The sequence below is a fragment of the Nothoprocta perdicaria genome, unplaced genomic scaffold (assembly GCF_003342845.1).
Source record: "Nothoprocta perdicaria isolate Ctin4 unplaced genomic scaffold, notPer1 scaffold_15, whole genome shotgun sequence".
NCBI lineage: Eukaryota > Metazoa > Chordata > Aves > Tinamiformes > Tinamidae > Nothoprocta > Nothoprocta perdicaria.
This window is the reverse complement of record NW_020454649.1, coordinates 2,041,336-2,055,133: the sequence shown is the minus strand read 5'-3', so window position 1 is coordinate 2,055,133 and position 13,798 is coordinate 2,041,336.

Genomic DNA, 13,798 nt, shown 5'->3' with positions numbered 1-13,798 from the left:
AATCAGAGTTATAATAGATTATGAGGTATCTGTTAATCTATATGTAGCTTGAGTAACAATATTTATTCACTTCAGATTATTGTTGTTTAGCTTAATTAATGTCTGCAAAGGAAAGGAAAAAAGGCTGGCACATCAAAGGAAAAAAGGCTGCCACATCAAAATAAAAAGCACTGCTATTGTTTCTTCCACAGATTTTGAATATGTCTCAGTATGTATATATCCCCTTCTATACACATTAACAACTTTTTCACAGCTGCCCTTTGCTRTTTGATATTATAATCGAACTATGTGACAGTAACTAATTGAGGAGTATGGTTTGCACGAAAGGCACCGTTTCAGTGTGATTTTTTTTATTAGCCTTTTTTCCCCCTGCATCGCATGAATAAACAATCAGTCAATTTAGACTCCAATTCTGAAATTTGAAGACAAATATTCATTTGATCTACAATTGCCTCTGCTTTCAAAACACTCTGTCACAAAGGAAGACATTCTTCACTATTAATGCTTAGCCAGATGCTAATTTATTTTTTATTTTTTTAAGTATTAATAAAAGAATGAGAGACATTCCTGGTTTCATTTTGACCGAGGATGGAACGCAGTCAGAACCTGACAAGTAACATTAACAGAACATAATAATTTCTCATCTATCGATGACCTTTAAAGAGAATTGTAGTTATCACCTTAGAATATTTTCTCATTTTTTACCTGTCCCATCACTGAATTGCACTGCATTTATGTAGCAGAAATATAGATGCTTTGCTTTGAAATAGAGAAATATGATTTAACTGTTATAATGGCTCCAGGCACTCAARTCTAATTCAATTTTTTTCTCATTATAAGGAATTTTTGAAGATGATGGTGGTTACTAGACCAGGCAGTTCACTGGAGAGAGTCAAATGAGTTTATATCTTAGGGCTAAATTAGTCATAAAAGGGTATTTTCTCAGATCTGGCAGAAGTTCATTAAACTGATTAGGTGTGCTTCTTGGAGAGCAATCTAACCTATTACTGGTAAAGTCCTTTACATTGTAAGCAAAAAAAAAAAAAAAAAAAAAAAGGATATTGAAAAGTGAAGAATGGTTTGAACATTCACAATTTTTCTTCTAGTCAACCAAGTCCATCTTTGTTGGAGCAAAACTCAGTGGCAGAATTAGTCTTGTCATTTTGCAATGCCAGGCACTTCTAAGTGTCTTTTATTTCACCTTCTTTGTCCCAGTGCTCTTGCAGCGGGGGAACAAATTCATGATTCTTGGTGTTGTCACATGCTGCAGCCTTTACACTGTGCTCAGCTCTTCAATGGCCGCGCTGTCTGCTCTGCTCTACTCTTCTTCAGCATTTTCTCTGCTTCAGCATTTTCCTGGGTGGTCAAACAAATGCTGATCTCTTTCCTTCAACTTTGCTTTGACGTAATAGTGTGTGTTTTAGAAATGGACAAGTCTATAAACATTTAGCAACCATTATAAAAAATTGGAATTTGCTGCCTGCAGAGGCAGGTAATAGTGGCAAGTTCCAAAAACAATGAAACAGATTCATACAAATTCTTTCATTCATTCACGCAGGTCCATGGACAGCTGCTGTAGGGAACAGGCGGGATGTAGCCCGCACACCCCACAGCTGCAGTTGCTGATGGAGCATGAGGGAAAAGTGCCCCAGAAATTGGCCAGGCCTATTATATATTCTGTATATTCTATATAGAATATGTTCTGGATTCTATTCTATATTCTATACTAGTGCCTGGCCTAGTGAGCAGCTCTCATAGCCATGGCCAAAACCAGCGTAATTGTTCAGCTTGAGCTGATCCAGTAGAACTTTCTAATRCTCTTACAGGGTTTTTTTGTTTGTTTGTTTGTTTGTTTTTTCTGCTCCAATTGCTCTCTTGTTTTTGCAGGGAATTCCTCTTATTTCATAATTAGCTCATTGTGAAACACTATTACTGTTGCCATAGTGTGCTCTATGTATAAAATTGCTTAGGGCTATGAAGACACCTGTATCTTTTCGCAGAAGAAAYGATGGAAAGGAAATGGACTAGCTTTGGTAAAGTGTTTTCATCGGGTCATTGTGATCTTAAAAATGCTTTCCCTCTGCAAACCTTGTTCCTCAAATAAAGACTAGCATGTACATAGAAAACGATTTTCCAGAGGTTGAACTGAGTGATTTAAATTGCAGGTTGCTGGTTAAACTTGGTCAGCACTATTTAAAGCAAACCAAAAGCTAATTTGCCCAACACATTATAACCTCACAGTTAATGAGGCTTGTTTTGATTTTGATGAGAATTTTCTTTTCAGGGCCAGCATAAGTTCAACAAATCATGTTGAAAACTATTTGAAACAGCACATTTAGAGGCCTCTGTCCTGTCTCATTTAATCAAGCTTTGCAGGAACCCGGCAGCTATGGTCCACATTGTTGTTTGGGTTATTACTTTGGCAATAGTCCACAATTCTTTAACAATTTGGAATGCACTAAAACTATCCTGCTGTTAAATCCATAAATGCAGATTGGACTTTAAGGTTTCATACATACAAACCATGGTGGTAAGAAAAATACATGGAAGGAAAGAGAACCAGACGTGTCACGCTCAGAGTGAAGTTGTTGCAGAGTAAAAAGTTTGCAATTAACTCCTGATCTTGTGTGCTGGGCGGAAGAAGGAAAGCTATAGGAATCTCATTACCTGCAGAAGCTTTCACCTCAAATTCTGCATATCATTTCTGTGAGTAGAGCAGAAATATTTTAGTTTCTGTCCAATACTTAAAGGCTGAAAGCAGAGAGTATAAGCTCTTTATCTTTTTACTTACGTTCTTAAGTAGCGATTTCACAGGAAAGTACCCAGAAATGTGCTGACCACCCTACTTCATGATGTGGAGGATTTTCTTGAAATATATTCTGATTATCTCAAAATCAGATGCTTTCTAAATCTAATTATTTCCTTAAACTGTGTATTGTTGAAAGTACTTATAACTATTCCACTTCATATGCTATAGATGTGAGAAAATATTTATATATAGTGCATAAATGTAGTGGATTCCTTAAGGGGCTCTCCCTACCCTGTAAAAACTAAGGTAGGGTAGGTAGCAAGGCCTGCAGTTGGATGACATTTTACATTATAAAATGGCGTGGTCAGAGTCACAATAGCTTGGCAACTTGATCAAGATTAATTTACCTGTGTTGAAACATTCCATGCTGGGCAGCTGGATCTTGATAAGATTTGTGGGAATGTCTCAAAAGTATTGTATCTGTGATTTTCAAGCWGTTTAGGAAAAATACTTAAAGCATCTTCTATAAGAAATCATGTTGGCCACAGAAAAGCCAGAACAAATATTTTGCATATGACATGAGAAAAATCCTTTTATGGGGATGCTTGTTATCTGCAGGAAAATAGGTTTGTTCTCTGCAAAAGTGACTGAATTTCACAATACTCTGTGGTGAAAAGGTAAGAGATCTGCAGCTAAACTCTCCAGGTTTCTYGTTTCTCCCAAGTACATTCACTCCTTAGAGCTTTCCTGTACCAGCCAAACTGTATAATTCATGGAGCAAATATATCTCCTATTTAACAGCAGATGATTGACCAAACCATAATCTGTCCATCTGTAAAGTTTTCCAAAGATTTCACAGAAAATAATAACCAAAAAACAAAATAAGTAACAACTTAAAATTACATCAGGATTGTCATCTCAAATGCTTAAAATGTCCTGTCTTTTGAGCACTTTACTTTCTGAAAGAAGTACTATTTTCCCTTTCTTATTGGAAACATAGATCCACTTCTCTCCTTGCATCTGCATTAGGAGTTACAGAAAAAAAGGAAAACAAACAAACAAAAAATCACAATGGGTTGCATAAAAGATGAGGAGATGGCAGTGGATAAGTTGAAAACACTTAGTTCATACAGAACCCAGCAATTTTCCTGATGGACTGTGATATAAGTAAATTGTGTAACTCACTTAATGGTATGTACTGAATATTGTGGGGCGATATTGGAACAGTTTTTTCCAGCTTTTGTTGCATAGTTTGCAGTACAGTAAGATAACATAAAGACAAATGCAACAGATAAGATCAGAAAACCCCACTTAAGTGAAACCTAATATTCTAAGAAGCTRTTTGTTGTTTTTTGCTTCTCTTTACTCTGTTATTTCCTGAAAAAGAAACAAAAAGAAAAAAAAGAAATGTGATTATTGCTTTACATATTTCCCTTTGGCATGCACAAACAGTTTGATTTTGGAGTATATCAAAGTAGCTGCCTATGCTGGCTCTTATGTATCCCTGGTGATATCTCTCCCTGTTTCATTCTGAAGTCAGTGTGAACCTTGCTGGGGAAGGAATTTGCAGTCTCTTTTGTTCTCTGACAGAAAATGTTGCCTGTATCTGAAAATCAGACATGACCTACATGAGTTTGCTTACCATGGCAGCAGATTAAAAGTATTGACTTATTTTACCATAAAAGCCTTGTCTGGCTTTACACACAGTCTCAAAGCTTCCTCAGAGTGAAGAAGTTTACCATCTACAAAAAGAATCAGGGAAGGGATCTTCTTCCCACAGCTATGGCCTGTCTAGATAAGCTCAAATTCAGCTCAAATTTTGGGTTGATTCTGAGGACCACTGAGCACTTCATTATTCAGTGGTCCAGGTTTCCGTTGACCTCTCCTATCTTACACTGTATGCCAGAAATCTCTTTGGTATTTCACCTGCTGAAGTCGTATAATTTCTGACTCATGGCATGACTGCATTCCTTCAGTGTTTCACAAATGTACGTGATGTGCCTTCATGTATTTAAATGGTGACATCACAAAGACTAGAAAACACATGGGTAGCAGAAATAACCAAGTATATGTTACGCATTGACTATTTGATGCTTATAAGACAAAAATCTATTCAGTTGTCTCTGTTTATATTGTTGCAAGACTTAATTATCTTCAAGACAGAAAGATTAGAAGATCTTTAAGACAGAAAGRACAGAAAAATACTGGAAACTGAACTGGACTCACAGCCCTTATGGTGAACCTTTCAGCCACCAGTCTCCTAAAAGGAAAAAAGAAAAATATTTTCATTTTAGTTATTCAGTTATTCAGTTAGTCATTCAGTTATTCTGTTTAAGTTAAATAAGAAATGATTTTCCAATACAAACCTATTCTCACTTATCAGACACATAATTAATAGATATTTTTACACAGTTATCATTCAGAAAGCACTCAATTATATTTTACACACAATACAAGGCCTATTAAATGTACATTACATCTTTCTGTGATAGACTTCATTTAAATATCTCAGTATTTGCTCTTTCTATAGAAACTGATTTTATGCATTTGACTTAGAAGGTAAAGAATCACTACACATAGAGTCCACAGAAGAAATATACTGCTGAAAATTTACTGCATAGCAGCCTCTACCCTTAGTATTAGCAGAATTTTGTAAAATATTTATGATGAGAGATCTTCCTTTTGATTTTTTCATATTTTGAATCTAAAGTGATATCTCACATTACAGGAGTTGAGCGGTACTTGTTGGGCATTTTGTATTTGTGAGTATCAGTATTTTCTTCATGCTATGTCCCAAACCCACACTAGTATTTTCAAACCGCACTAGAGATAACATGTACAGTACACATGAAGAAAAAAAAAGTCTTAGATTTTCAGGTATGCACCAGGTATTCCATGTAATTTGAACTAAGTTTACTAAGTGTAGAAACCTTTTATTTTTCTTATTGRTTGGTAACTTAAAAAAGCTTAGGCAGAGTCACACATCTAAAAGCATTTCTGAGTTTATTGATTATGTGCTGTCAGTATTCTGAAGGAAAGCAAGAGCTGCGGAGCTAGAAAATTGTATCTGAGGTCTTATACTCATTGTGTCTTTTGAAAGAAAGGAAGATAGAACATCAAAGTTGGTGATCTGGACAGTTTGATTATTAAAATTAACAGAAGCATAGAGGAAAAGGCATCAGAGACAATCATTGCCACGAGGAACTTGAGAGTTTGTAGGACCATCTGCTCACTCCTGTCAACAGTGTCGGTCCTATTTGCACTGCCTCAGTAGGTTTTCAGGTAACTGTGCTCTCGGTGTTATCATGGCAGCCACCATTGCACATTTGCTGTTGTGTTTCAGATGTACACCTTATAATGCTTTTCTTGAATTGTTCTGGCTCATTTCAGATATTAATAAAAATTGTGCATCTCCTTGATTTTTCGTGGCTTTGCCACTGCGATTTCATAAGCCAGAATGGAGCCAGCCAGAATCTTAGTAGAAATGACAGAGACCTTCAAGAATAGCATCATGAGGAAAGACTACAGTTAGACTAATGTATGCCTGAGTGAAGACAGGTAACATTTATAATATTTTAAAGATGAAGCACTCAGGTGGATTAGGAATTATTTAGTGTGACATGAAGGCATATGGAAAAGAATAAAAGTAAGTTTGTTAAAAAGACCAGGAAAAACTTGAAATGCCCTTGATTTGGAAATTATCATTTGATATCCTGCCTGCTTAAAGGTTATTGCGGAACCACAGCAAGTAAAATGGGGTAAATTTTGGAATGTGATAGAAAATTTGGAATTCTTAAAGCTATATTCTCTGGTCTGAAGAGTCATTTCARACATAGAAAGCTGAGTGTCGTCAATATCTGTGCAGTGATCCTGCATCCAGACTACATGACTTAAAATCATTAGTCATATACTATTTTAAAAGTTTTTTTTTTTGCTATTTCATTATAAGAAGCCTTCAGAATTATCAAAATCAAATGTATTTATTGCTAACAGTGAAATAATACAAAATTTCTGATGTTGATACAATAATAAAAACTAAGAATAGTGCATGTTGCTATAGTGCTTTTCATCAAACAGTCCCAMAGCATAAACATTCTATTGATGGAGCACAGAAGTTTTTCTGGGCTGACAGTACTGCTAACAGTTTTTAGGAGAGGAAGTAATTAATGACTCCTTTAATTGAAAGTGCAGGAAAACATTAGGGAGAGAGAATATAATTAACCAACTTGGAATTTTGCCAGGGAGCTATGGTTAATACACCCTCACTGTTACGAAAGGCACTGTGGGATTGCCTGTAATCTCATTCCAGTTTCAATCCGTGTTGAAAGACAAAAATTACAGACTGCTTTGCTGTGACTTTTAGTGTAATGTTGGGAGTTTGTAAATTCAGGACAGAGCAGAAATGCAGTTGCTATGGTGATAAGATAGTTTTGCTTATTAAGCAAATGTGATTAATAATGTCTAAAAGGATAGAAACATTACATTAAGTGAAAATAAACTTTTCTGTGAAAATAAACTTTTCTGATGCATTCATCCTCTTACGTCCACCATTTTTTTTTCTTCATCTTTCCTTATCTGGTTTAGAGTCTTCTGTCACTGGACTTGAASAGCTGTGGTGGCCTCAGAACTAGCTTGTTGCACTTCCTGTCCTGGCACCAGACCCTGTGTCGTTCACCCGCCAGCTGACTTTTTAATGCAATAATCTGAATCTTAATTGTTTTGCATTTCAGAAGGCCAAAATGTGCAGAGTTTGTATGGTTATGAAAAGCACAACTTTCCCGTCCTGATGAGACAGATGTTTTTCAGGTTGTTCTATTTCCCTTTTTTTTGCTGTTCTCTCAGTGATTTTATGATCTCTGATCCCATCCATATGGATGGTGGAGAAGATTGTTTCAAATGCCTATGGAAGATTTTGTGTATGTTATCAAAATGAAAATAAATATAAGAACTCCAGTTCTTTGCATCAAGTGGTAAATTAGATAAGAGGCAAAGATCTATGGAGAAATTTCTATATGGAGAAATCAAATTTGGGCTCTTTGTGAGAGAGCAGGATGGGAACTGAGAGAATTCTCCACCCAGTGCATGTCCCCAGTAAATAAAAGAGTAAAATACGGGAGCTGAGATCTCATTCTAGCGCCTAGGATATGACTTCTGTTTTTGCTTACACAGATAGATATATCACACTGTGCCTTAGCAAGGAGCTCCGTTCCTCTCGGTTGGACCCATTACTTGATGGGTAATTCAGGAAGGATGCACCGTGATCCCTACTTTTTGGCTGAGCAAGGCAGATGACCTGCCCCTGTGGTCTGCTGCTCAGCTGCTCAGCTGCGGCATGGGCCTCCACTCCAACCTTTTAGCTTCATCCACCTGCGGAGTGGAGCCACAGGGAGGATTTGAGGTGTCMCAGCTGAAGCAGGGGCAGATGGCAGCTGATTGCAGGAGCTCCTTGCTGCTTTTGTCCCACTGCAGCAGTGGTTTTATCCAAGTGTTAGAAGTGACTGGAGCAGAGTGAAGCACCTCTCCCAAAACTAATACAGATCTCAGCTGGCATACGCCTCTTAGCACCACTTTCGAGCTGGGTCCATATGAATGAATTCTTTTTATCTCCTTGAACCCTGGAGAGAAGCAGACAAGCTACCATCTCCTAGATCACACACACACACACACACACCCAAAAAAAAAAAAAAAAAAAAAAAAAAGGAGGAACATTCTTGCTGTGGCACTTTTTCAGTCTTAGCAGAAGCAGAAAAGCTGGTGATGAACTCTGTTCCCTCTCAGCAAAGATCAATGTCCATTAACTTCAGGGGAGAAGGGAAATGACAGGAAGAGATGAATTTGTGCAGTGTAGAGCCATTCTCAGCTGGAAGCAAATCCTGTTATTTGCCATGTCCTGGCTGGGCCCAGACAGTGTCTCCCAGAGCTCCTTCTCTGCTTCTTGAAGACCACAGAGTTGGTTAATGGTTAAAAGGGGCAAGTTAAAGAAGCCCTTCCCCAATGGACTCACTCTCCACTCATATGTCCCATATGATGGGCTGGATGGCCACAAAGAGAGTGGGGGGAGCACTACCGTGGACTTACAAGCTGGGTGTTGTAGGCAAGCAGTTCACAATAGTGTCTACTTTCTGTTATGACAGACACTTGGGAAGGTTGGTGGACATATAGATAGACAGAGAGATGTACGTAATTAGAAAGACCAACAGTATCGCAAAGTATGCATGCCCTGGGGACAGTGTGTGCATATTATGGTTGCGTTATCAGTAACTGGCCGTTGTAAGATTGTACACTCTAAAACAGACATTTTAGTGCCAATCAGAGAATGAAAAAAAAATAGTAATCTCTGCTACTGAAAAGAGTTATCCCTGACACAGTGTTTGATCTAACAGAGAGGTCTGGAGGGATCTATATCATCTTCTGTTTTAGAATACTCCCTCGTCAGGAGACTAAAGAGCACAGATTGTTTATTAGTCTTTCATCAACTGTATCTTTGTCACCAGAGTGGACAGCAATTCCTTTCTCAGTTCTGTGTAATAATTGCACTGACCCTGAAGTGCATTTCTGTGGATGAATTCTTGTATGTGGATGATTTATTGTTTATAAGAAAGGCAGAACTCTCATCAATTCAAAACAATAAATTAATTTTGTTACTTATATATAAATACAAGCAAGTTTGTATACACAAATCCCTGTATAATCTATTTCTGGTTTTTAGTGTCTCTTCCCAGATCTTTTTTTTTTTCCCTAGGTCTTTCTTTCTTTCTCTCTCTCTTTCTCTCCTTTCTCTCACTTTTTCTTTTTTCTTTTTCTTGTTTTCCTTTTCTTTTTTTTTTTTTTTCTCACTTTTTCTTTTTTCTTTTTCTTGTTTTCCTTTTCTTTTTTTTTCTTTTTTGAGCTTGCACTACAACATCTGCATGTATATTTGTACCAGAGATGTGATTCTTGACTAACATAGCTACAGTAATTGAATATATATATATAATATATATACTGAACTTTTATCAGCTTTATTAACATCGCTATTATATGTTTTACTTTGRTTGAGAGTTGCTGTACTTACTTGGTATAAAGATTAGATTTACTCCTATTCTGGAGGCCTGATAAAGGAGCTTGATAGGGTATAGGCATAAGAATTTAACACTGCTGAACTTCATAGAAATTTTGCTTTTGTAAGGACTATGCGATTGCAATCACAGCATATTTTTTCAAGGAAAATATGTTGCTTGATGTGAACCAGTGTAGTTCAGTGTAAGTTTTAGCTCATGGATAGAAAATAGGCTAATGTGGCATATGAAGTGCGTTGCTAGAGAACAAACCTCCTTTCACTTGTTTCTGGCTATAAATTATTTATGTGCTTTCAGCTGTATGAACTCAGGAGCCTCTAAATACCAAAATCAGTTATCAAGGTCTTCAGCTGCATTCCTATAAAATTATTTATTTAAAACTGCACTGTAAATAGAATACCTGCTGAAAGACTGACTTCACCAATGCACTGCTGCTTACAGGAAAGATGAGTGCAGAAAGATTCACCTTGCAGGGGATTGTAATGTCCCAAGCATCCTTTAGCATCTTTTTAGCATCTACTGATGCTAACCAATACATGATTAAAATCTAAGAGAGCCAAACCCCATAATAATTTCCTGGGGACTCCATATCTACATTTCTGCTTTTACAGGATTACCCTGATCTGAACAGCAACTAGCTCCATTATAGTCATCAACCGAGCCACAGAATAAAATAGAAAAAGAGGTAATCCCTTACAARAAAGCTGTTAATGGATTTCAGTACCAGGGATAATACTCTGAATTATAATGAAAGCTTTTTATCTATGTAAAGAAGACATTTTGCGAGAAAATGTCTTCTAAACATTGAAACCATCATGAGAATGACTCAGCTGGAGTCAGAGAAGTTATACTCTGTATGAACTTGATCTCAGTGCTTGGAAAAAAACCCTTAAATTATGGCTAAAGCAGATTTAACAACAAGCTACTTGTTTGCAGTATGTGTATTTTTTTCAAAGGATTTTAAGTGCTGTTCATTCTCAGCCCTAAGGGGTCTTCAAAATATTAACATAATTGTTACTGTAAGCATGTGTCCAGTTAATTTAAATCATACCGAGTACATGTTTCTTAAGGACTCACTGAAATGATGCCGTAATATTTTAGCTTTTAAACAATGATAACGTTATCCAAATACGATGGCCTTTCTGATGTGTTTTTGAGCAAGTTCCCAGCTTGCAGATATGAAAGCAGCATCTCATTTAATTGGAGATGAAATGAGAATGCTGCTTTTTTCATGATTACATTTGATTTTCAAAACACTGAATTTATTTTAAACTAAAACTTTAGGAAGATGTCCTGGAAGATGTCCCAAAATATATTTTAAAAACATATATATATGCGTGTGTATATATATATATAATATATATATTAAAAAAAATATGTATATATATACACACACACACAAAGGAAGAAGCTATAGGAACTGTTAGCCATAAATTCATCATAATCCATCATTCATCAAAATAATGCTAGCGTAGGAGCCTCAGGTATGATATTAAGTAGGAGGAAAAATTTTTCATAGAATGTGCTTACATACCCTTTAAGTACATGTATGTTAAAAGACAGTCAGTCTGAAATATTCATTTGACAAGGACAAAGAAAACCAGAACATTTTTCTTCATTCTACAAACTGCCTTCCATCAGTCAAATCTATGCAATAAATGAACAGATGCTTAACCATCCCTGGGCAGAAACACACACACACAGGGACAGAGAGTAGCGTTCCACTTCAGGAGGAGATATCTGGCCTTTTCTTTGTGGAGGTAATAACAACTTAAGGAAATTATTTAAAACTGTGAAATTATAAAGCTTTGTGTAAGTAGAAAAAAACTCAGATGGCATCTGGTKCTTCAGCCGGCTCTCAGTCCAGGAGAGTTAGGGCGGTAGGGAGAGTCCTTTGGTCTCCCCTGCAGCTCTTCCTGGCTGTTGTGGGACACAGCTTGGGTTGCTGAGCTCACTGTGGCAGCTCTGCCTGGACATCCAGCCCGTAAAGCCACCACTGTCTGGGAGGGAGGGTATGTTCTTCTCAAATGCAGCAGTGACTGGTGTACTCGGAGATCTCCCACATTGGACTCTTTCTTACTGAAGGACCTAATGTCACAGTGTTTCAGATGCAGGCACTAAAGGCTGTCCTACAGTGAAGACATAATCCTGGAGGTAAAGATACCTCATGTGCTAGGTTTAGTTCACATTTCACTCTCTAAAAGTTGGAAAGGTTACTTTGTTGTTTTCTAACCTCAGTATAAGACAATTCTCACCTGTATCAGGATGCAACTATAAAAATGAATTAATRTTTACAAATTGCTTTGAAATCCTCAAATGAAAGATGTTGGAATTAGAAACTATAATAAAATCAGAGAAACTAATTATGAGTGGATATATTACAATTCTACCTTCAGAGGATCAGATTTGCAAGGCACCTGCTTCGAGAGGAGGAAAGAAATCCAACTCAGGGTACAATGTCTGTGAATAAGTTGTGCTACAGAGAGATAATCAATTTACTTGTAAGCAGTTTAATAAACCCTTGTAACTTTCTAAGCTGCTGAGCAGTTACTGAAAGACCTTAGCTTGGGCTAAGTTTTTCTTTATTTGCAGTAGAACCAGTAAGATGGAATCATCTTTGCTTCCTTTCTTTTTGCTACTGTTCTCCTCAAAGCCCTTTGGGCGCCATGGCCTGTTCCTGTCAGAGAAGTGCTGTTCTGCGTGGAGCTAGGCGGCCCACGGCTCGGTGGCGTGAGCAGGTTCAGCCGGCCCTGCCGGGCATGGAGCCACACTCGGCCCAGGCAGTTCAAGTGGGAGACACTCACAACCTCTTCAGGAAACAAGCAGCACTTACAAGCTGAGAGCCTTCGATTTTGCTCACTACCCTGATGTTTGAAACCCAATGTAAACAAGATCATTCACGAGGCTTTTTCCTCCCATATCTTCTAATTATATATATGGAGATAATTACCTGCCTGACTGAGTCCACTATTACCATTATTGTTGTTGCTTTAGCTGTATCGTTGGAAAGGCAATGTGATATTGCCCAGCAATTATAAACATTAAACCCACAGACTGCTGCAGTAGCTGTGTACAGCTGGTTTTCACTCTGTTAGGTGTATAATTTCCTATTATTTCAAAAAAGATAGAGAGAAAYCAAACAGCTATTTCCTCTAACCCACCCCTTATCCCTTGGGCATTTTAAGAGTTATTGGATTTTGAGGAACAGAATGATCAGCCTTTATATCATCTTTTGACAATATACTGAGAAAGAATAACATTTTTATCATCTGCAATCAACAAATCCTCCCCATTAGTGCAGCTCTAGAAAATGTGCTAAATGAGTTGTCATTGGAAGTGTTTGGAATTCCAAGCACAAGACTATCTTTGTGCTTTCTCAAAAGCATCATTTTAGCAACAAATGGCTCCCATAACATGCTTTACAAGGAATGATGATCGAATACTGAGGAGTTTGGAGGCATCTTTCAAATTTTACTTTAAATGTCAGTGCAGATAGGAGCTTTTCATAGGGAAGAACTTATGTTATTGGCATTCCTGTCGAGTTTCTCCATTTCCTCTAAAACTTGTTTTGGAAAACAATATGAAGGAGTTGACCTCAGTAGGGACAAGTTTTGTCTCTTTGGATTAATGCTAGTGGACATCAGCTTCCCCAGTGCATGCTAGCTGGCACAATGGCAAGATAGTCTTTATTAACTTGCTCCAGGTCCTTCAAGTTATACAGGACACTTGGCTTTCCAGAAACTAATGTTCTCTGCTTATTTCTTATTATATATATGATATTGTGCCAGAGAAAAATAACATTGAACATTATAACAGGCAATAAAGCAGAGTGGAAAGTGAAAACATCAGCACTAAAAATATCTGTTTGGAAAGAGCTTAGTGTTTTCCAGATAATGGGAAAATAATGCATTCCTGAAAAACTAGTCAATAAAATAAATAGCAGCTGTGGGGCTTCTGGTCAGTCTCATCTTGTTTTAGAAGTCTTGGTATG